The sequence below is a fragment of the Artemia sp. Qi Xiang Cuo genome, chromosome 1 (assembly GCF_049724085.1).
Source record: "Artemia sp. Qi Xiang Cuo chromosome 1, ASM4972408v1, whole genome shotgun sequence".
Lineage (NCBI taxonomy): Eukaryota > Metazoa > Arthropoda > Branchiopoda > Anostraca > Artemiidae > Artemia > Artemia sp. Qi Xiang Cuo.
This window is the reverse complement of record NC_142794.1, coordinates 78,964,307-78,989,898: the sequence shown is the minus strand read 5'-3', so window position 1 is coordinate 78,989,898 and position 25,592 is coordinate 78,964,307. Positions and strand designations below refer to the sequence as shown.

Here is a 25,592-nt window from a genome sequence, read left to right as displayed (position 1 = left end):
AATTTCACAGAGTTGACAGTTTGTGTTCACTTCACCTTGTGAATGGTACTTGTCTTTTGTATAAAATGTTAACCTTATTGTATCAGATCATATTTGTAGTTGGTTTTGTACCCAATGTTTCCTGTACAGGGCAACTTATTCCCATCCTGGAAAATTAGAAGCCAGTTAACATATGCTCCTTGTATTGCCCAATTACTGTGTCACCAGTTTTATGCAAGCTTCTAGAAATACTTGTATTGTCAAATGCCAAACCACCAGTTTGGTTTTATGGTAGGGCTTGGATGCACTGATGCTCTGTTTGCCCTTGCTGCTATTTTGTTTGATTCTGAGGCAAAAGGTGATCCACTAGTTATTGGCTCTTTTAATGTGAGCTGGGCTTTTGACTTGTCAGTGCAGGTGCAGATCCTTCTAGAAGTGCATAAACAAGGGCTAAATTTGTATTTTGTCAGAGTATTATATTATAGGTACAATAACCTTAGCAAGTGCACTGGCGGAAAACTTTCCAGAGGGAGGGGGGGACGCCAAAATAGCAGTGGTGGTTGGGTGACAGTTTCTTGAAACAGGAAAAGAAGTCCAAACTTGTCATTTAGTATTATTACTTGAACAAATCAGTTTTTTTTCAAATCTTTGTTTTCTGAGCTAATCTATAAAAACCATTTTGGAGCCTTTGCTAGACAATTTACCATTTTTCTGTTCTTAACCACCATAAAAAATATTTGGCACTTACTGTTTCCTTTTCTAGAATTTCTCCAGAAAATCTATCTACCCTACAGTTATCCATTCCATTTATCTGTTGAAAATCTGAAAACAGAAGAACAGGATGGAAGTACAAATCTATACTTCCAGCTTTTCATCTCATTTTTCTTGAAAGTCAATAGGATTGATGCACTATTAGCTTACTTATGCTTGAAAATATGACAATCTGTGAAATCAAACCAATTTCATTCAAAAGTTTTATTTCTGCAATGCTTGGTGAGTAAAAAATATAAGACAAAAGGGAAACATTCTTCATTAAAAATACCTTTCTTTGAAATTTAGTTACAAAAACTATTCAATTAAAGTTCTTCCAAAGAACCATTAAATTAGAGTAAAGATGCAGTACAGCTTCCCTATTGTGTAGGGTGCAGAACCCCTACCAACAGAACAAAAAATGCACAGTAGCAAGCAATATGTTTATATCTGCCTGCACTAGAGGGTATCTGTGCAACTTTACAACCCAAATGACTGAATAATATACAGTAAAAACAACTTGTTTTTACCAGAAGGTATTAATCTTCATATTTACTTTGAGCTAGTCTGACTTTGTCAATAGTTCCAAGGGAATGAATTATAAGATTGCTGTCTTTTCAGGTATTAACTCACTTACCCTACATAGGCCTAACTTCATGTGCAAGAGATAATTGTCAGTAGATTGAAGGCTCCCACAGATCCATCTATTTTGGCAGCTGTGACATGTCCTTCATAAAGTTTTTTACTTTAATAAAAACTTCCCATCAAGAAAAGTTGCCAAAACCACACTTCCTATTTTCATTGAATTTTGAAAGGTACTTACATATTAGCCTATCCAGAACACACTCAAGAAGTGAAGTTAGGTTAATCATAATGAAATATAGTAAACTATGATAACACTTATATATAAATATAAAACTTTAGTAACAAAATTGTTGAAACTATAATAAGGAGTTATAAAAAGAAGGCCACCCAGAATGACTGACATTAAATACCTAACCTACCCACCTCTATATATTAAATATTGAATAAAAAGTATACCTGCATTTTAGTTTATAACACAAAAGAACAAGCTAATTGTAACCAAATGCAAGAAGGAAATCAGATCAAACAAAGCAAACTTTGTGTTCTGGATAATATGTAAGTACCTTTTGAAATTCCTTAGATCAAGCCCTTGCCAATGACTGGAATCTAGCCTACTAGAGACAACAAAGAACCTTGAGCAATGTATTTAGCAAAAATATATCTATCCTAAAAATATTTTGTATTTCAAATACTGGAAAAAAGTATTTAAATACACATTTGAAATACACACAAAATAATGTCATTAAATATGTTTGAAATAAATGAAAGTATTTAAGCATGTTTTTCAAATACATGTGTCCAAATAGTTGAGCATTGCTGAGTTTTAGTACCCTGAAAGGTTCAATTGTATGCTCTTACCTATTCCTCAGATATTGTTGATATGCCCTTTTGAAAACTTGAATGCATAGAGTGTTTTGAGTATGCATAGTCATAGTCACAAACATTTGCAGTTGTATGTAGTCACAAATGCAAACAGTCAAAAGCAGTCACAGTTTGAAATAGCCACAGTAGTTTGAAAGTAGTAGTTTTAGTAGCCCTGAAAGGTTCAAATTAATGCTTTCAGCTGTTCCTCAGATATTGTTGAAATGCCCCTTTAAAAACTTGCATGAACAGAGTGTGTTTTGACATGTCACAGTGTGTACCATTTTTCCTGTTCCATTACATACCAGATGACACCCATCAACAAAATCTAGGTTTTTTTCCTCTGAATATTTTGCCACAAGATGGTCACAGAACATCACCAGATAATCTGGCTTTCATTTTTACCACAAGCACTGGATTCTACTGAACTAAAAAAAAATTAAACAAAGAAAATCTAAAGGCAAAATATTTTTTTTTGGGGGTGGGGGTATTCCCAAACTTTGGGGTAGGTTTACTAAAAAATTATAACATACCAAAATTATTAGTCTGGATGGTTGAACATCAAACTAACTATGCTAGATGGTAGAAATGCAGATTGACTAAGTAAGTACTGCATCCTAGTATATATCATATTCTCCTGTTGCAGGGCTTGGAATGATTTCTGCTCAATAGAAAAGGAACTTGAGAAACTGTCAAGGGACTTTTAGGGTTGAAAAAAGGACCAAAGCAGGAAGAGATTTTGATTCCATTCATGACAAAAATATTCCTTTGCTTATGAATCAGAAATGGTGACCAAATGACCTAAAGAATCATCAGTACTGGTACATTATACAGACACTTCTATATATTTTGTACAAGGAAACCAGTCACAAAAAACCTGTCAAACAGGCTATTCTCAAGAGACTGCTATACATAAATGACTGCAAAGCCCTGGTTTCTCAATGAGTTACAATATTTAAACAATTGTTTTTAGGGTTTAAGGGGGAAAAGGTACCTAGATTAGGTTGTTAGGTTATATATTTAGTATATGCTATGCTTTACCCCCCCCCCTCCCAAATGTGCAAATATATAGCCCAAATTTGTTTATAAACTATTATATATTCATCCTATTTTATTTTATTTCATTAGCATTAACCAAACTTGACTTTTTAGAAGGGTCTGTATAATGCACAAGTACCAAATCATCATATTCACAAGCCTTGGAAGGAACTCATTTTCCCATGAGACAGGTCAGTCATCTATGTTTCTCCATATTTTTTTTATATTTTTATTTTCAGTGATGTGTATTTAAAACAAAAAAAGGAAAGCAACTTCAAGACTAGAAACAAGTAAAAAAAAAATCTAGACTTCAGCTTGCAAGCTAACCCATTCACTTCTTCGACTTTTTTGAGAGACTGGTGAACTTGCTTATGAGGTCTGAATTCTTCTTTTGTATGTCCTTTTCACCCTGCTTTTTTTCACCTGTTTCGTTTTTTTTTGTCTTCTCGCGTTTTTCTGGCATTATCTATTCTGGAATTTGGCAAGGAGATGTCAATGCAATCCTTTGAGGTCACTGCTCTCTATAAGCAATTGGTGGCCTCTTCCAAAAGAGAGCATCAACAATTGCTCATTTTTGTTTTTCAGATGTCTGCTTTTCTTATAATGATTCCTTAAGTCTATCTAGCTCTTTTTTATTGCAAGATATATCAACTAGGTTCAGTTCCTTTTCTCTCTCTTGGAGGCTTTGTTCAGCAGCTTGTTCTTTTACCTTGCTCTCTAAATAGTCTTGGTATTTGGACCATGCCAGCCTAGCCAAAGTCAACAATTCTTTGAAAATAAGAAACTTTTTGGGTTTGCCTCCATAAGTGTTTAATCCTTCAATCCCACACGGCTTTGCATTCAGAACTCTTTCTGAAATGGAGGCTCTGTCTGACAGAAGAAGTATTCCTGTGAGTGAAAAACCCTCTCTGCATCAGCACAGCCATGCAATAGTGTCAATGCAGATTTATAAGCTTCAAATAAAAGTGTATACTTTTACTCTTCAGAAGTATCCATCAAAGATAATATTTGATGCCAGTAATGATAGACACATGATGGCATTAGGGTAAATTTTTCATTATTCATATTATTGACTTACAAATAAAATAAACACACCACTTGATGCCTTTTTATGCTCTTTCCAAATATGATAATTATTTATTTTGGATATGAATTTTACCCCCCACCCCTATATATATATCAATTTAGGGTATATATTTGCACATTAGGGGGGTGGGGGTAATTTTCTTTCTGATGTAACTGAGAGGTAAGTTTAAACTTCCCCCCCCCCGAATGTGCAAATATATACCCTGAATTGGTAGGCTAGCCTATATATGGGGTTGGGGGCTAAAATTCATTTCCAACAAAATGATTACTATATTTCTAAAGAGCACAAAAAAAGGCATCAAGTGGTATATTCACTTTAGTCGTAACTCAATAATATGATTTGGTAAATATTTACCAAAGAATTTGTATGCCTATTTGAACTTTCATTTAGCCTATATCTGATAGACTTCTAGCTCTTTTCCTTCCCATAGGATCCAGGCACCTAAGAACTTTGAGAATGCTATTAGAAGAGATGAAGCGCTTCTTGATTAAGTGTTTGGCAGCTGTTCTTCTGGAGATCCATTAGGCTATTGTGCAATTTTACTAGCCTATCGAAAATTTATTAAGGAGGGGGGGGTGAGAAATTTCTAAAATAAAATACTTTTAAGAATAACAACATCTAAATAAAAGCATTAAGCACTAGTCAACCAAAAAAAACTTACCAACAATCAGGATTACACTGTTTTTAGCGAAACTAGGCCAAAACCCAAACAGCTTTCTAATGTTCTAGTTTTTTAAAACTTCGCTTTCTTTCTCCAATTTAGCGTTGTCAAGTATGTTAATGAGTAGGAAATTGCGCGCCGTCTTTTATGGAAACTTGAAAGTACAAGCCAAATATTAAATTCTACAGGTGGTTTTATATTGTCGTTGACGTAAACGTCAGGGACTTGGCAAAATGTACAAACAGAAGTTCACTAAAGTAGTCCACATGTGCAAAATAGGTTAATATTCTTACAGACTTTACCCTTGTGCAAACCATTGTAAAGATGCAAAGCCATGAATAACCAATATAAAATCCACAAGTCATTTCGTTTACACACATTGTGTTTGTTTTAAACATCCCGTATCATGATTTTCAGTTTAGGGGCACCTTTATGAACAACGAATCCTAGCCTATAATACCCAAAAATAAAAAAAATTGCTTAAAAAAACTTTCAAGTTAGGACGAATGTCTATTTCAAACAGATTTAGGAATGACAATTATCGTTTCAGTTTATCTTAATGATGGAATTTCATTGCGAATAAATTCTACAGGTGGTCTTACATTGTCGTTTCGTAACGTCAAGGACTTCGCAAAATGTAAAAACAGAAGTTTACTAAAGCAGTCCACCAGTGAAAAATAGGGTAATATTTTTACTGACTTTACCCTTGTGCAAACCATTGTAAAGATACAAAGCCACGAGAAACCAATATAAAATCGACAAGTCATTTCGTTTTCACACATTGTGTTTGTTTTGAACATCCTTGCATCATGATTTTCACTTTAGGGGCAGTTTTGTTAACAACGAATCCTAGCCCATAATAGCCAAAAATATAAAAACTTGTCTAAGAAACTGTAAAGTTAGGACAAATTTCCATTTCAAACTGATTTTGGAATGACAATTATCATTTCAGTTTATCTTAATGGTGGGATTTCAATGGAATTTCGATCCCATGCCCCCCTCCCAAGAAAAAAGTGGTGTTAGATCAAAATGAAATTTTTAAAATAAGGATTTCCATAATCTAAATGCAGATTTAAGAAATCTAGAGTCCCCCTATTTGAGTTACAAGAAAAATCACTTTTTCACATGGAAAGCACTGACGAGTCTTCGTTTTTTATTATCCTGCTTCTACAGAATTGTTGTTGTATGGTTCTTTTGACATATACGCCTCATAACAGCAGAATATTGTATATATATATATATATATATATATATATATATATATATATATATATATATTTTTGTATCTGATCTTTTTAAACGAGCAATTATCTGTATTTATATACAAGTATTTATTTATGTATTTTTTCTTTGAAAAGGGCTCCATATTTTTTGGAAAATTGGCATCCTCAGATTTTCTTGCCTACAAAAACAATCTATATAGGTCACGACTTTGGAAAAACTTGTTAAGAGTCTTAATTTTGGAGAAACAAACCTGTGAGTGACGTCATAATTATGAACACCGATGAAGAACATACTTACGTCATGTTTGCCTCAATAGTGGTTGTACCGTTCTTGTGTCTGTGATGCGGGCAAAATTACGAAAGAAATATAATTAAATTTAAAATGCCCAGTGTAATTAGTATTTTTGCAAAAGGGGTTTCCAGCAGTTTCATAATACCTAAAGAGCAAAGTTGTAAGTTAAGAAAAGATTCAAACAAACAAACCTGATCATCAAATGAGACAAGGTGAAGAGGACGACCTGAGAAATCTAAATTAAATGGTAAAAGGAGTAATGTAGTAAAGTGTATTTTATGGTATTTGGGTGTTGTAGTCGTAGATGCCTTTATTCTCCCTTTACAGGGGAGATAAACTCTGGCCCTAAGGTAATTAAACTTTGGTAGCGTGCCTTAGGCTATGACCGAACTAATGAGGCGTACCAACTGGGTATGTTTGAGGGCTAAAGGTAGATCGTAGAGAGGTTGTCTAAAATACAATACTTTTATTCAATTAACATAAAATAATTCCAGATGTAGATATTCTACTGGGACTGACTTTTCCAAGTAGATCACAAGTCTCAGAAACTCCAGTAATATATAATAAGATACTTAGACAATTACAATGATAAGACAAGATTCCAAGGTATTTCTAAAAGCATCGGACCAGAGGTCAGTCCGGCATAAAGTTAGTATTCGTCTACCCCTTCTGATAAAATGTATCTTTTATACATTTTTATCAACCACACCTTCCTTTAACCAACCCACATAATAGCTAGGAAGTGGTAATTTCTCAATTTCCCGTTAAGCAGAAACTTGGCAGGCTATGTTCCTTATCTTATTAAAAAGTTGTATTTCTAAACTTTGTATCTGCGTCTTAATATATTTTTACTAATTTCCAAATTGATTAAATTAAAAGCTTTACCACAGTACTCCCCATTTAAAGAAGAATTGTCCCAATTCTCAATATTTTACTTTTAGCACAACTTAATTTTGTTTACAGCTATTATGCTGCCATCTTTGGGTCATTATGTGCATATACCCTCAATGGGTTTCCTTAGGGTCATGTTTCTGGTCCAATATAGGCCATGTTCTTTTTTTCGAATGACTTCAATTTGAAATTTATCCTTGTTTCTCTTTTTCTCTGTCTCTAGGAATAAAAATACTTTTTTTTACCCTTCTTCATATGCATCTTCTGTTTTAACTTGACCCCAAGTGGCTTAAGCTTTATATTATTGGTTCTGTTTAAATTAGATTCCAAGTTATATTAGAAACGTTTATGAATTATTTGAGTTTAAATTTAAATCTCATTAATAATTTAATTTATATGTGCGATGTGGTTGATATACCGTTTGTTTTTCAGGATTAGACATACCTTGGATAAATTATACACAACATTTTTGGTTTTTTAAATTTTCACCAATTTTTTTCCAGCACAAAACGTTTTCACATATTTCAATTACATTAGCCATATGGTCTATGTAGCACATTCTTAAGGCCTAAATTTAGTTCTGATTTTATCTCAGATAAAGTTGTAATAAAGTCTGTAATACTGCTATAGTTTCCAAAATATCAGTTGATCAAGTATGGTTTGGTTTCTGATGATATGAGATGATAGTATCAGGGTACATTTGAAGTGGCTTCAAAATTTGGTACTTTTTAAAAATGTGTCAAAATATGATTGAAAGAAAAATGGATCCGAAAGGATGTTACGAAAAATTTGATTTCCAAAAAAAATAGCAACGGCTGTATCTAAAATCAATATTCACATTGGAATACATATAAAGCATAATTTGTTGCCTATATATAGTAAAAATAAACACTCAAAATTTGTATGTATCACTGCATTCTTTTTTTTAACGAAAGTTAATTACTTTTAATTACTTTCTCCTCTTTTTACTCTTAATATATAATTATTAATCACTGAACAGATTGTTTTACAATAAACATATACGTTGACTCAATGTCAAACATTTATATATTGCATTAAATCACTAGTTAAAACTTAAAGAAAATAAAAATATAGTATATATATACAAGCATAGTGTAATAGCTTACACAAGTATTTTTTTAATTCACAAAACTAGATAGGATATTTCTACTGGTTAAAACTTAAAAGCATTTAAAAAAATAAAACCCAGTATAGACTAGCATTGGAAATAATTCCAATTATTGTTTTGTTAATTGTTTATAAAGTATTAATCTAGAATACTTCTTGAATGATATTTAAATAAAAACACAAATACTCAACATTTAATTCACTATATTTACATGAATAGTTTAGGTTATATATATATATATATATATATTAACAGAAGTTATGTTGATACATAACTTAATTGTTAAAAACAATAATATTTATGCATTCTAATAATTTATTAAATCACTGCAATATTTATTCTTTGTAAAACTTTTAAATAAGTCCGTCAGGACTTTTATATGGTAAGTCCTAAAGGCAATTAAAATATTTACAAAACAAAAGCAACTCCAACAAATAGATTTATGCACTGTAACTGATAACTGTGATTAGCCTCTATATAAGGGTTTGGCAATAGTTCACATAACATAACTTTGCTATTTACATTTCTATATTTACAATTTTTTTTTTTTTTTTACGATAACAATTCCCTATTTATAGAAGATTTTTTAAATACATTTATAACAGTAGAAATTTTCTCAATTACATTTGTTACACTATATAAATTTTCCCATATACGAATATATAAATTTTCTTATCTTTGTTTTAAAACTTTGGTTCTATTTCGAACCCACTTGTGTCATTAACTGTCATTAGCTTACTATATATCTGTTTGTTTATTCAGACTTTTGAGCTTTTTAATTCTTTTCGATTTTTTTTAAGTACTTGAGACAGTTTTATAACATTTTTTTCTGTAATCTCTCTTTTTTTTCATTTTTAATGTCCTTTTTAGATAAAGGTCCATTTACAGCTTATATCTGATAAGCTAAAAAAATTTTTGTTGTTCACGTTTTACCTGTTATGCCATTATCAATTGACTCGTTCCTGCACTCTGAAGGTTTGCTTACCAGTACTGCCTTATGGTAGCTCCTTACAACCTTTCCGGGTCCTCTTGTCATGGGCTACAGCTAAAAGGACTATTCTGAACCTGCACATACAATAATTAATTATCTATAGTATTGCCACACTTTTTGATTTGTGGCCACAGTTTTCTCTTGTGCTATTCTCTTATCAAACAAGATGGCCCTTCTGCAAAAAAAATACCGTGCCTTCATGGGTAACAGTAATTTATTTTTTTGACATACTAGTGACAATGATCATTTTCACTTTAACTTCCCAAATTTTAGTGGCTTTGTCTTAGGTTTCAAGTTCAACTTAAGTCCTTACGGACATTATGTGCCTTCTTTTAATTTTTCATACCATGTTAGTAATTTTTCTGAAAACGACTCCCACATAAGAGAGCATAATTTTTTCCTGTCTACTTGGAGCTTTTCTCCAATATTTCTATTCATCTCGGCCCGAGTTAAACACTATAATGGTCGTTCCATAGTATAAATGCTATTTTTTTGTACCTATTTTGTACAATTTTCAATTTTAGTAAAGTTAATATTACTTATTATGTACTTATTTAGTATAATTTTCATACTAGTTTCGTTCGGCAAGTTCAATAAGTGCGTATAACAGAGTTTAACTGACTCCATTCAGTTTCTTCTCCTTTTAATTTCGTCTGGCTATATTTTCAACTTGAACCCTTCTCTATTTTTTTATTCTTTATTTCAATGAAGCCTAAGGTTTTTTTTCAAGTCTTTTTCCGCTTTTTCAGTAAAATAGGTCTTTTTTTAAAGTATATATTTATGTTTCATGTTTTTTTTCAATAACCTTAACAAGCTTTTATGCTGATTGCCCTTCTATGGTCAAATTCATTATCTCCTTATTTTTAAAAGGTGGGAGGGGGGTGTCTAATTTTTGCAACCTGTATTTTTTTGAAATTATTCAGATTTTTCTGTCCAAAAGTGTTAGGAAAGTACTGTATTTTTTCAGCTGATTTTTTTTTGTAGAACATTTTTAATTGAGTTTTGCCCTACTTTTGCTAGTTTTCATTTCTTCATAAGAATTTACGTTTTTACGATATCCTGATTTGCCCAAAATTGTGTGGTTTTCATCACAGACACATATTCCTTGTCTGTGGTATTTCACCAAAAATGAATGCCTATTTCGTGCCAAATGTTGTTTAGATATAGGGGTTATCAGTATCTATTGTGGTTTCCCTATAATCTTTGGTATTATTCGCGTCTGGTATTATCCTCAGTTAAATTTGCACCTTAGGTTTATACAGTCACTGAGTGCAATTTGTCCCTTTCGTGATATTTTGACTATTTCCTTGTTCTACAAGTTTATGGGTTTAGTGCCCGGAAAAATTGTTTGATCATGCTATTTTCCTAGCAAACCCAACAACTTTACCAGACATTCAGCTCAAACCTCCTCCAAAGTTTGACTTTTATTTCTGATCTATATTTGGTTTGCTTGGTGGACCCCCCCCCCCCCCAATGACAAGACGTTTAGCAGTTTCGTTTTTAAATGCAAATTGTCCCGTCATTGGTGTCTTTCACCTGCAATGTCCTCGCCCTGGTTATTTCTGTTAATGGTGCGTCGAGAATTTATTTAATATGTGAAATTATCTATACCTGAGAAAACTTTGTTTTACACTGTGCTATACTTTTTAAATTGTGACCCATTTTATCTACGGCTTCTTGTTTATATATATCGTCCTTATTGGTAAGTGTTTAGTTTATTATATCTTCTACTATTTATAACAAAATTACAGCTAGCTTGTACATTTAGTGCGCACTTAAACTCTTGCTGCCTTTCCCATTATAATTATTTTTAAATTTCTTCAAAACAATTTTTTCAAATTCGACTGAAAGTGTCACCTAAGAGAGTCAAAGGTCAGTAGATGCATTGCATGTACTTAAAAACGAGAGACCAGCAGTGATTGAGCTCACTCCAGATTTGCTAGCTTCCAATGATTCTATTTCAGTAGACTACCCTCCTTCGTTTTTTTTTATTATTCCGCCAAAAATATATTTTTTTTTCAATATACAAATAAAAAGAATAGCCTTTTAATACTGATTCTACATATGTGTAATTCAATTAGTTTCACTACACCCATTGAAAAGTTACGTGGCCTTACTTGTTTTCTTTTATGGAACGTAATTCTTTTTGACAAGTCTTGAAGTTTTATCTCGTCTCGGAAACAAAATTTTTGCCAGAAGCTGTGATGGCACTTTAGATAGGAGCTTATTTCTTTTCTGAGAACTTTAAAGTATTTAGGCTAAAAAAATTTCAATTTCTTTCCTACGTGTCGGTAATAATTTTTACTCGCGATATATATATGAAGGAAAACTTTGATGTTATTTACATACCGATAAAAAAAGAAAATATAGATATTTCTTTAGAGGCTTTTCACTCATTTTATTTTCAAATATTAATCTGCCGGGGGCTACACTTGTTCTGCCTTTCTCCGTTTCTTGGTCCGAATTTTGGACTCCAAATTTTTGCTTTTCTTCTTTATAATATTTGCAAGTTTTTCCGTGGTCTCTATAGTGCGGTTTACAAGGCTCTGAATTCGAGCGTGTTTTTGTTGCCTCGTCAAATATCTTTAATCTTTGTTTCTCCTTATGTTTGGCCTTTTTCATAAGTGTTTTAGCTACTTGTGCTGCTGACAAAGGAAGTTGTTGCTGTCCCTCTTGTTTCTTTACTTTTCTCCATAATTTCTGTCTTAAAGAGGGTTTTCTTAACGATGGCCCAGGTTTAGTGATATCGGTTTCTGTAGAAGAATTATCAGTGTCACATTCTGTTAGCCTGCGTCTGGTAGATGGTGTTTGTTCCAAAGGCCATTTTTCATTAAGACTGTAGGTGAGTCTAGTTTATAAAAATCAGATAATTCATTGGTTCCTTCCAATTTTTCTTCCTCTGTGGATTTTACCCTTGGTTTATCATATTTTAAACCCTTATGTTGTGTTTGATTTCTTTCATTGCTAGTATCTGATGAGTATCGAGTATTTCCCTTTTTCTCTTGTTTGTTGGGGAGAGTTTGTAGCCAAGACGGAGCTAAATACTCCTTCCACTCCTCTCAACTTTTGTGGTCATTAAAAAGGTCATAAAATTCATCCCATTTTGGTATTAACTTTTTTGTTCCTTCCAGGATTGTTTTATATACGTAAACCAAGTCTCCTAAACAGTAATTTGTTTTATTTTTGCTTGCTCGGTCATATTTTTCTTTTTGTTCTGTTTTCGCATCTTCCAGATTATCTTTAACTTGTTCCATAGCTTTTTTCATTCGCATCACCATTTCTTGCTTATATTGGTCTGGGTTGTAATATATTCTATCATTTTGTATTTCATCTAAACAAATTCTGGGATCTCTTAGATGTTTCAAAAAATGACGTTTCTTTTAAGGAACGTGAAAAAACCGTATTTATTGCAAAGACCACAAATGGTAAATGTTCAGCCCAATTTTCATTTTCCTCTCTTGCATGCATTCCCAGCATGTAAGCAAATTCCCTATGTTTACGTTCGACCTTTCCATTAGCTTCTGCCATATAAGACGATGTAAACCATCGTCTCACCCCCAGACATTCTGTAATTTTGTCTAATAATTTGGCTCTAAAGCATGGCCCATTGTCGCTAAGTAAAACTCTAGGAAAAATTTCGTGTTCCAAGAATAGACGATTGATCAAAACTTTCGCAATGGTTTTCGTCTTTTCGTCTTTATTTGGAAAAGTGTTTAAATATGAGTTAAAATGGTTGACTACGGTTAGTACGCACCTGTTTCCTTTCCTGGAAACTGGTAAACTTCCTCCTGTTCCCCAAATGTCTATTGACATTAATTCTCCTACCCCTGAAGAGGTGGGGTAGAGACCTAATTTGGCCCTAGGGGTCTTTGGTGGCGACTTTTTTTTGGCACACTCTTTGCAGCTTTGTATGAAAGCTTTTACTTTTGAGTACATTTTTGGAAAATAAAAATTTCCCTTTATCCTCCCCATAGTTTTTGCTTCTCCCATGTGACAGCCAATTGTTGCATGTGCCATCTGTAAAATTTCTCCTTCCAGTGATTTTGGAATTACTGGAATAATTAAGTCATTTTTTCTATATTCTTGCGATGGTCTATGATATATTATCAAAAGATTTTTACTTTCGTCCAGATTAAAATTATCTAAGTCCTTTAAAAAATGTTTAAAGTGCTCTGGCAGTTCCGTTCTTTTTGATAAAAAGGATTTCAATGCTAAACAAAAATCATCTTTATCTTGATAATTTGAAATATTTTCATTAGATAGTATTTATAGCCCTTCCAGTTCATTTTGAATGGCGGTTATGAAATTTCATTCCGTATCTGGATTTCTTGACAAATAGTCTGGTAAAATGTTAGTAAGGCCCTTTATATATTGGGGTATATGAATATGCTTACAGACGCAATATCAACCGTGTCAGTCGCGCTAAAATATTTTACATTGTCTGTAGCCAAATCAAGAATTTTTGATCTACGTTTAAAATGAATTTTTTTCCGAGTAAGAATTTTCGAAAATATTCTGTCAAAACAACAACTACCAAGTACCCCCTCTAAAATGTCAAATACTTTCTTTCTGCCTCCGACAGTGACCTGCTTCGTATTGGACTATTGATTTTACTCCTTCAGAATTTATGTTCACTAATATGGCTCCTATACCGTACCCCGAAGCTTCTATTTGTAAACAGAAATCTTGTGACAAATTTGGTAGTTTAAGTATTGGTGCCAGTAATAATTGCCTTTTTATTTCATTTAGCGCTTGTTTTGCGTCCGCTGGACATTCGAATTTACCTGATTTTTTCAAAAGGTTGGTCGAAAGTTGCGCTATTGTTGCATAATTTTTAATATATCTTCTGAAATAGCTTAAAAAACCACAAACTGATCTGCAGCTTTTTTGATCTTTGGGAGGCTGTAAATTTTCTATGACTGTAAATTTTTCTGGATTTGGTGAAATAGTACCTTGGTTTATCAGGTGTCCAAGGAAAACTAATTTTGGTACTACTATTTTTAACTTTTCTGGTTTTAATTTTAAGCCTGCTTTTTCAAACTTTTCCAGTATTTTTTTAAGTCCGACCAAGGGGTCTTCCATGTTTTCATTAAACAGAATTACATCATCTAAATAAGCCAAGGTATCTTCTTTTCTTCCTGGTACGTTATCTCTTAACACCAAATTCATTAGTCGATTAAAACAATTTGGACTAAATGATAAGCCAAAAGGCATACGTTCAAATATAAATGTAGTTCTATCGTCTAAAATTACTGTAGCTTTATTCTTTGTTTCTTTATGTAAAGTGATTTGCTAATATCCTGCAATTATGTCAAAACTTCTGTAATATTTTGTACCTCTCAGCGAATGTAAAATCGTATAAATTCTTGGTAACTTCATCACGTCCTTAACCGTGACGACATTTAGTGCTCTAAAGTCTACACATAATCTCCAGGTGTTATCTTTTTTCCTGACTATTACTAGTGGAAAACACCAATCGCTAACACTTTCTTTAATTATTCTCTGATCTTCCATTTCCTTTATTTGGCTTTCTAGCCATGGTTTTAAATGATAAAGTGTTTTTGATATACGGTGACTTTTTGATTGGAGGGCCCTCTGTTGATATCTTGCGCGTGATTAAATGAGTTAATCCGTAATCCTCTTTGTGTCTTGCAAAAGTCCATTTGAAATCCCAAAGAATATTTTCCACCCTAGTTTTTACGTTTTCCGGTAAATGTTTTAAATCAAATTGTTGCAAAAAATCAGTTTTCGACATTCCATACTTTTCTTGTGGTTGCGGTTTTAATGAGGATAAATGTTCGTGGCTAGTGAAGTTTACGCTTAATTCTGGACTGTTTAGAGATTTTATTTCCGAATTTGAAATCTATTCTACTGATCCAAGTTCTACCTGGTTCAGCTCTATTTTATTATTACTTAGATTTGATAGTTTTAAGTATGTTATACCATTCTCAATTTTTATAACTTGATTTTCTACGAAAATCATTGGGTATTCTTTTATGGTGTATCCTCCAATCATGGCATGTATTGTTTTAACCTTTCCTTCTTTTGCATTTAATGTCGCTAGAACTTGAGCTGTCGTTCCCCCTTCTATTGTGATTTTTCCACTTATTTTTAGGTTATAATTCGAATCGTCACCTTCGTTATCTGTTGTTACACAAATTTGCCTATTATTTTCAATTGCCTGGCTTATGGTTATTGTATCAGATATGGGTTCCCATACGATACCATATTTTATGTGGCATTTAATCCTTGAATAAAAGGAAATGGTCGCTGCTTACATATTCTTACTGTTACTCTTATCTATTTATCTCCTGTACTCAATTTTTTTTGACATTCTCCCGAGATTGCCAGCTTCTACCCCGTCATTGATGTCAGAGTGTTCTGGCATCTGCTTACGCGATTTTTGACACTAGGAGGAAACCTCTTAAAAACTTACTCTCGAATTAATGATTTAGATGCACCTATATCTATTAAACATGGTAAATTTTGAAAACACTCAATTTTAAAACAACGCAAAATCGGTAGACTATTATTATTTGCATTTGTATCGCAACATTCTAAACTGTATAGGGGTCTTTGTAAGGAAACAGCTCTGTCGACCCTTACTGGCTGGTTTCTCCGTTTAAATGTCCACTGTTTGGCCAAAAGTTTCTGGGGTTATTCCAGTTTTCTTCAGCGTTGCTACTTTGACCCTGGGTATTGTTAACCGTTTGCCTCCTAGGCCTAAGTTCAGGAATATTATTAGGTGTTTGCCAAGTATTATTTGTTCCCTGCCATCCTAAATTTCTACCCCCCCTGCGTTCTGAACTGGTGTTTTGTCTTGTACATCTGGCCTTTTTTGGGTATTTTATGCCAGCAATCTGCCGCTTAGTGATTTGGTTTGCCACAATAATAGCAATTGAATCTTTTCCTATATTGCTTGGTAATTTGCCCTTCCTCATGGGGTCTATATCTATTTCTATATATTCTTGACCTGCCACCATTTGCTCTATAATTTTCTTCGGGAGGAGGAGGTGGGTGTCCATAATACTTGGTATTCCAAGTCATTAAGGATTTAATGCCATGGGATTGGTCGTCAAATGGGCAGGGGTTAGTCCATGGTGGGAAGGTTAGGCCTTCGTCGTGCCTTTTTGGTTCACGATTTGGCTCCTCAAAGTTCACCCGTTTCTTTCCCCCTTCATATTTTATACTTTCTTGGGCTCCTGTGTTATATATTGACATCTGATCAAACTTTTTCATAGCTTCGTGAATTTTTACCTCTGTTTCGACTAGTATTACAGCCTGATCTAAACTTTCAGGTGTCCGTGATAATATTAGTCTTAATAACTTTTTGGTAACCCTTGGGTAAAAGTATGTAGTTGTACTTTCTGTACTGTCTCGTCATTTCCGCATTTCTCTAATTGTAAGCATAAGGATCTACAAATTTTGTCTGCATATTCCCTGATGCTAGTTGAGGTATTGAATGTCACTATCTCTGTTCTTAGCCTCTCGAAGATGCTTGTCTCTATGAATTTTGTATTAAAAGATTCAATTAGAGTACTGATGTCCTTGGGCTCTTTTTCCTTAATTGCCTCAAAATGTTTAAAGGCGCTTCCGTTTAATCTGGCTGCAACGCATTGCTCTTTGACCTTGTCCTCGAACGATTCAGTTAGTTCGTCGAAAATTTTTAGTTTTTCGATAAACTCATCTACATCTGAATTTCCCGCGTATTCTGGTATAATTTTTGCAATTTCAAGTACTGTTGATAGGGAAGTCATTTTTTCTCTGGTAAAGCCATTTTATTTCAATATACTTTTTTATCTAGTCCTCTCGACCCAGTTTTTCCAACTTCCACCAGTTGTTGTAAAGTGTATTTTATGGTATTTGAGCGAAGTTATCGTAGATGCCTTTATTCTCCCTTTATAGGGGAGATAAACTATGGCCCTAAGGTAATTAAACTTTGGTAGCGTGCCTTAGGCTATGACCGAACTAATGAGGCGTACCAACTGGGTATGTTCGAGCGGCGAAAGGTAGATCGTAGAGAGGTTGTCTAAAATACAATACTTTTATTCCATTAACATATATTAATTCCAGATATAGATATTCTACTGGGACTGACTGTACCAAATAGACCACAAGTCTCAAAAACTAAACTAATATCAAATAATATACATATACTCTTACAATGATACGGCAAGGTTCCAAAGTATTTCTAAAAACAACAGACTGGAGGTCGGTTTGGCATAAAGTAAGTGTCCATCTCCTCTATCTGATACAATATATCTTCTATACCTTTTTGTGAACCACACATTCCCTTATCCAGTCGACGCAATAGCTAGGAAGTGGTGATTTCTCACTGTCCCGTTAAGCAGAAACTTGGCAGACTATATTCCTTATCTTAATAAAAAGTTGTATTTCTAAACTTTGTATTTGTGTCTTAATATATTTTTACTAAATTCCAAACTTATTAAATTAGAAGCTTTAACACAGTAACCTGAACCATCAAATGTGATAAGATCAATCCGAGCAGCTAAAGTGAAAGGTATTGAGAAAATGTGTGATGTAATGATAAGCCAAATTGAAGAACAAAGAGATATGTGGTCAGAATACTTGTGAAAACTACAATCATAACGAGTCAAAATGAAAGGGAAGAACAAAAATAAGTTAAAATAGGTTAAAATAGGTTAAAAAATAAGCAGCAGCGAAAATTACAACAAGTCCAAAACCAAAGTGGAGAACATAGAAGCATGTGGTTACAAGATATGTGTCAAAGAATATCATAGCTAATCCAGTATGAAATTGAAGAGCAAAGAAGGTGTTTTAAGCAGTTTCATAATACCTAAATGAATAAACGTAGCAATCGCTCAAAATGAACAAAATGAACCATCAACTGAGAAAAGATCAAGAGGAAGACCCGAGAAATGTAAATTCAATTGTAAAAATGAGCAGCCTAGACTGTCAAGAATGACAAGATCAATCAGAGCTGCTAAGATAAAGGAAATTGAAAAAGTTTCTGAAGTAAAGATAAACAAAAACTAAGAAAAAAGAAATGTGTGGTTATAAAACTTGTGTTAAAAAAAAACAATTACACCGAGTCAAAACAAAATTGAAGAACAAAACAATATGTGGTTAAGAGATAAGCGACAGCTTAATCTCTAACAAGTTCCTAAAAAAAATTCAAAACTTGAACTGATATTTTCTTTGGCTTCATTCAAAGTAAACGATGATGTAACCATCAATAGTCGTGATATTTTAAGGTTCAAAGTAGCTGGACAAATTTATCACATAATCAATTTTGAGGCACATCCACCACAAACCCTTGCAGGTTATTTTAAACCATCATCACATAGCCAAATATACTTTTTAGGCCAGACAAAGCTGTTGAAGAACACCTTGCACATCCTTTTAATTATGGGAAGTCTTGTAACCTAATATACGTGAATCATGGCTGCCCAAAGAATTTTCTCGATTATTCTTAATGATTAAAGTTCGTTGCAAAAACAAATCTATGAGAAATAAAAAAAAAACAGGCTAAAACCCTACAACAGAGGCGTCGCATCGAAATGAAAACTACAGCATTTGAATTTTGAATAAATCGATGAATGATTTTTATTGCCCATGATCAAATGAACAGATTTACAAACATGGAGCATGGAGATAAAAAGAAAGAAATAAAAGCAAACATACAACACTAGAAACAAAAGAAAATAGATACTTCGAACAACACAGAACATCAAACTTAGTGTGTCAATAGTAGAGTACTACGGCGCGACACATAGCGTGGTATGGATCTAATGTGAACTTGAATCTGCTAATTCTATTGCTAACCACTACAAAAGGGTAGACTATTTTATATTTTACTTGAACACGCGTGTTCTTCGTCCCATAAGGGAGATTCAAAAGGTTTTTTCATACTCGAAGAAGGTTGATCGGGTTGTGCGTTTGTCCTTTTCAATCAGCATAATCCAAAAGGAGAAACAGTCAGAACATGTTGCATTAAAGGCGCAACAAAGGCTTACAAGGACAAGATGATTGTACTATAAACCAGATTACCTTACCCTTTGTGAATTTCCTAAGAGAAATACAAGATCAGTAATCTCCGCGTAGAAATGTCATCAGACGAAATCGGTAAGCCAAGATATGTAAGCTGTTCAGAAGAAACAACCTCTGTATCACAAAAACAGCGGTAACCGAACATGGATCTCTAGCTTTACAGCTAAATACTATAATATTACTTTTCGATTGGCTGAAGGCTATACCAACCGGCTCATTATTCCATGCTCAAAATACTAGAATCATCTTCAATCTGCGACACATACCTGCTAATATTTTGCTAATAATTAAAGATTCCGTAGCCTAATCTGAGAGCGAGATGCTTATGCATTTTAAAGATGACTATTGTGGTTCAATATTTCTGTTATTATGTGGTGGGGTGATATAATTGCTCCTTGCAGTATACCCTTACGTAGAGGAATCACTTAGAAATGTAGACACTTTTAAACCTGGACCTCCCGGCATCTTAAATTTTACTTACAGATTCCTATACATCTTTCTAAAAAACATTAAGTATCGAATTTATGCGTGAATACCCCAAGCCAAGCACTCATCGATCATCATTTCCCGCAAAATAAAATGTTTTATCCGATTCATAAGAATTAAGAAGAATATTTGCAATAAGGCAATACACATGTTCACGGTTAACAACCTTTTTAAAACCTAACTGAAAATCTAGTGGGCTACAAGTATCAGGGATCTGGTCATTAATAAGAAAATCAAGGAGTTTATGAAAAACTGGTGCAACAGTTATGGGTACAACAGTTGCACTTTACTGAAAAAATACAAATGTTTTTACTTTTATAACTTAAGTAAATCAAATAATATTAACATTTTAATTACTAAATTTCCGTATATGTATATTAAACTGACAATGCACATTCATTTATATTTTTCAGAAAAGTGCAAATTTTGTTCTGGGCTTGGGAAGGCATATGGGTTTTGCGCCCAACTTATGTTAATTTCTGCTCGTTTTGAGTTTGACTTGGTTAAATATTGTAATTTCTGTTTGTTTTGGGTTTCATTTATTTATCGATGCTGGTTTGTGGTAGTTTCACACTTGGTAGATTATTTGATTTTATTTTTAATTTTTAACAATATACACCCTTTTAAAAATCTGGACGCAAATGGTACTGTTTAATTTAGTTTCATACCTCCTCTAGTTGACCTGAAATGGAAAACTTGATACCATTCGCAAAAAAAAATCTGTTTACTTTCATTGATAGGTTGAATACACTTACGCTATTTTGATTTGGTTAAATTTTAAGAGCAGAAGTAGCCCCGAAAGTTTGAACATAATACCCTCAGTCGTTCTAGGGATACTGCTGAGATGCCTTATTGAGAATTAGCATTATCGCAGGGCATTTTGATTTAATCTTAAGGCAACATTTAGTTTTTAAACGTAATGGGCAAATGGGAGGGTTGGTGTGGGAGGGTGGGAGTGAAAGTGGATTAGTTGCCCTCCAATCACTTTCGATTATTAAAAAGGGCATCAGCCCTTTCTATTTTCAATTGAATAAGCCCATTTCGAAGTTCTCACGACAACTCCTTTGATACGAAGTACCCTGGTCTAAACAACAGCAACAACAAAAAATAATATATTATACCCACATCGATCATTACTATAAAAATGTCAAGCCTTCCAATCACTTTTGACAATTTAAAAGGGCACTAGGTCTTTCGATTTCCAATCGAATGAGCCCCTTTGGAAACGACAACGCTGTCTATAAGTACCTTATATGCCCCAAGGGCATAAATTACAACCCTTACCTTAAGGTCTGTTAGGGGGGTTGACATCCTCTAAGACAAAATTTCCATAAATTTCAACTGCGATTGACTAAATGGCTATCTAAAAAATTTGATTGGATGTATTTCAGGAAATGGTTGGCGTGAGAGGGGTGGTAGTCGCTCTCCAATCACTTTCAACTATTAAAAATGGCCCTAGTCCTTTCAATTTCCAATCAAATGAGCCCTTTTGAAGTTTTTACGACAAAAATTTCAATAAAAATATAACTTACATCCCTTGCCCTGAGTACTGGGGGGGGGAGTGTCATTCTCAAAGACCTAATTTCCTGAACTGCCTACTACGTTGAACAAAATGGCCAGCTGAAAATTTTTATTGGATGTGTTTGGAATAATGGTGGGCGTAAGAGGGGGTAAGTTACCCTCCAATCACTTTCGACTATTACAAAGGGCACTAGCCCTCTCAATTTCGAATTGAATGAGCCCCTTTTGAAGTTTTACGACAACTCTATCTATAAAAACCTTATATGCCCCCAGGGCAGGACTTACAACCTTTGCCCTTCGGGTTCTGGGGGGGGGGGGGTTGTCATCCTTAAATACATGATTTCCAGAACTTTCAACTATGTTGAACAAAATTGCTATCTCTAAACTTTGATAGAATATTTTTGGGGAAACGGTGGGCGTAAGAGGGGGGTTAATTACTCTCCACTCACTTTCGACTATTAAAAAGGGCAATTTAAATTTCCAATCAAATGAGCCCTCTTTGAAATTTCTCTAACAACTTTCTATATAAACTATATGCCCTCAGGACATAACTTACAACCCTTGCACTGAGGGCTCTGAGGGGGTTATAATCCTAAAAGACCTAATTTCAAGAACTTTCAACCACGTTGAACAAAATAGATATCTTAAAAATTTTGATTGGATGTGTTTGGGAAAATGGTGGGCATGAGAGGGGCGTTAGTGTCTCTCCAATCACTTTCAACTATTAAAGAAGGCACAAACCCTTTCAATTTCCAATTGAATGAGCCGTTTTGAAGCTCCTACGCTTTCAATAAAAACCTTATATGCCCCCAGGGCATAGCTTACACCCCTTGCCCTAAGTGCTATGGGGGAGAGGGGTTGTCATCCTTAAAGACCTAATTTCCAAAAGTTGCAACTACGTTGAATAGAATGGCTATCTAAAATATTGATTGGATGTGTTTGGAGAAAAGGTGCGCGTGAGAGGGGGTTAGTTGACCTCAAGTAACTTTCGACTACTAAAAAATGCACTAGCTTTTTGAATTCCCAATCGAATGAGCCCCTTTTCAAGTTTCTATGACAAAGATTGCAATAAAAACCTTATATAACCCCAGGGCATAACTTATAATCCTTGCCCTGAGGGTTGTGGGGGAGTGTGCTCCTCAAAAATATGTTTTTTATCTGGCATTCAACTACGCTTAACAAAATGGCAATCTCAAAACTTTTATTGGATATGATTGGGGTAACCATGGGTGTGGGGGGGGGCTAGTTGCCCTCCAATAACTTTCGACCATTAAAATGGGCACTAACCCTTTTAATTTCGAATTGAATAAGCTTTTTTTGAAGTTTCTACGACAAAGCCTTCTTTAAAAACCTGATATGCCCTCCGGGCATAACTTAAAACCCTTGCCATGAGAACTGTGGGGGAGTGTCTTCCCTAAAAACATATTTTCTATCTGTAAAACACCTCCCCGCAACAAAAGGCCTCTCTACCAAGATTTATGGCAGTTTTGGTGGGAAATGAGGGGCGTGGGGTGGGGGGCTAGTTGCACTATAAACCCTTTTGAACTTTAAAAAGGACTCGAGCCCTTTGAATTTCCAATCGAAGCAACCTTTTTTGAAGTTTCTACGAGTACGCCTTCTATAAAACCTTATATAACCCCAGGGCTTAACTTAAAACCCTTGCCCTGAGGGTTGTGTGGGAGTTTCCTCCTCAAAAACATATTTTCTATCTTGAAAACAACTACGCTGAACAAAATGGCTATATCAAAATTTTGATTGGATGTGTTTGGGGGAATGATGGGCGTGGGGGGGCTAGTTGCCCTCCAATCACTTTCGACTATTAAAAAGGGCACTAGCCACTCCAATTTCCAATCTAATGAGGCCTTTTCGAAGTATCTACGACAACTCATTCGATACGAAGTGCCCGGGTATGGAGAAAAAAAAAACACACTGTGCCCACATCGTTCTTTACATCCCACAAACGCATCCAATTAAAATTTCGAGATAGCCATTTTGTTCAGCTCAGTTGATATCCAGATATAAAATGGGTTTTTGAGGAGGTTATTCCCCCACAACCCTCAGGGCAAGGGTTTTAAGTTATACCCTGGGGTATATAAGGTTTTCATAGAAGGCGATGTCATAGAAACTTCAAAACAGGCTCATTCGATTGGAAATTTGATGGGCTAGCACTCTTTTCAATAGTCGAAAGTTATTGGAGGGCAACTAGCCCCCGTGCCCATAATTCCCCCAAACACATCCAATCAAAATTTTGAAATAGCCATTTTGTTCAGCGTGGTTGATTTTCAGATAGAAAATATGTTTTTGATAAGGACACTCCCCAACAACCCTCAGGGTAAGGGTTTTAAGCTATGCCCTGGGGCATATAAGGTTTTTATATAAGGCGTTGTCGTAGAAACTTCAAGAAAGGCTCATTAGATTCGAAATTCAAAGGGCTAGTGCCCTTTTTAATAGTCGAAAGTGATTGGAGGGCAACTAGTATTTAAGGTTTTTATAGAAGGTGTTGTCATAGAAACTTCAAAACAGGCTCATTCGATTAGAAATTGGAAGAGCTAGTACCTTTTTTAATAGCCGAAAGTGATTGGGGGGCAACAAGCCCCCCCCCCACCCACGCCCATCATTCCCCCAAACATATCCAATCAAAATTTTGAGATAGCCATTTTGTTCAGCGTAGTTGATTTCCAGATAGAAAATATTCTTCTAAAACATATTTAAAACACTATTAAAAGGAGCTGGTGCCTTTTCTAATAGTTGAAAGTGATTGGATAGTGACTAACGCCCCTCTCACGCCCACCATTTTCACAAACACATCCAATCAAAATTTTGAGATGTCTATTTTGTTCAGCGTCGTTGAAAATTCTGGAAATTATGTCTCTTAGACTGATAACCCCCTCAGAGCCGTCAATGCAAATGCTTAAGTTAGGGCCTGGGGGTATATAAGGTTTATATAGAAATTTGTTGTATATGATTTATAGAATAGATTTTAGTTTTCATCAAATCCAATTTTTATTTACAAGATATTCTACCTGTTCTTGAGGTAGAAACTTTGCAAGTCGCTGGCTGGACGCTGGTCTTCTTCATTATTCATCAATAGAAGTAGAAATCAGATAAAAACGAAATGGCTGTGGAATTTCAGAATCCTTGCAGAATAGTTGGAATGTCTAAGAGCTATGTTTTTCTAACAGAATTAATAGTCAAAATTAGCATTATTTTTATTCCTCGAAAATTACTGTATATAAAACTTTGAATACCGTATCACAAAATTAATCATTTATCTTTGAATATTAGTGCGTCGAAAAAAAACTTCTTCAGGCAAACTTCAGAAGTATATTAGAACTGCGGGATGTGGCCATAGTTATCGTGAATGAAAATTAATGTATCCACTCTGTGTGGACTGAGGCCATTTCTTTTCCAAGTCACTATCATAGTCACTATCAGGCCTAACCCCAAAAATAGTCTTTCTGTTGTTACACTAGTCGAAGGAATAGACAATAATTTACTGTCAAATGTGACGATGTAAGAAATTTCATCGCGAACGTTTTGAGGAGGACACTCCCCCACAACCCTCAGGACAAGGGTTTAAAGTTATGTCCCGGGGACACATAAGATTTTTATAGAAGGCGTTGTCGTAGAAACTTCATAACAGGCTCATTAGATTGGAAATTCAAAGGGCTAGTTCCCTTTTCGATAGTCGTAAGTGATTGAAGGGCAAATAGCCCCCTCTCCACGCCCGGTATTCCCCCAAACACATCAAATCAAAATTTGGAGATAGCCATTTTGTACAGCGTAGTTGATTTCCAGGTAGAAAATATCTTTTTGAGGAGTAAACTCCCCCACAACCCTCCGGGAAAGAGTTTTAAGTTATGCCCTGGGGGCATATAAGGTTCTCATAGAAGCTGTTGTCGTAGCAGCTTCATAAAATGCTCATTCGATTGGAAATTCAAAGAGCTAGTGCTCTTTTTAATAGTCAAAAGTAATTGGGGGGCAACTAGCCCCCCCCCCAAGCATAGTTGATTTCCAGATAGAAAATATGTTTCTGAGGAGTACACTCCCCCACAGACCCCAGGGC

General features: G+C 34.5%; 1 protein-coding gene across 3 annotated transcripts in view; it reads right to left on the bottom strand.

Annotated features, from left to right (window-relative positions):
* The window catches only part of Zip99C (Zinc transporter Zip99C), a 99,721-nt gene that overhangs the window by 62,038 nt on the left and 12,091 nt on the right, over positions 1-25,592 (bottom strand). The window contains exon 1 of one of the 3 annotated variants that reach the window (XM_089096286.1): positions 4,962-5,095. The exons of 1 other annotated variant lie outside the window; for it this stretch is intronic. The gene's annotated coding sequence lies outside the window, so the exon portion shown is untranslated. Of the gene's footprint in view, positions 1-4,961; positions 5,096-25,592 lie in introns of those variants that run through there. One more of the 3 variants, XM_089096304.1, reaches the window with a different exon arrangement.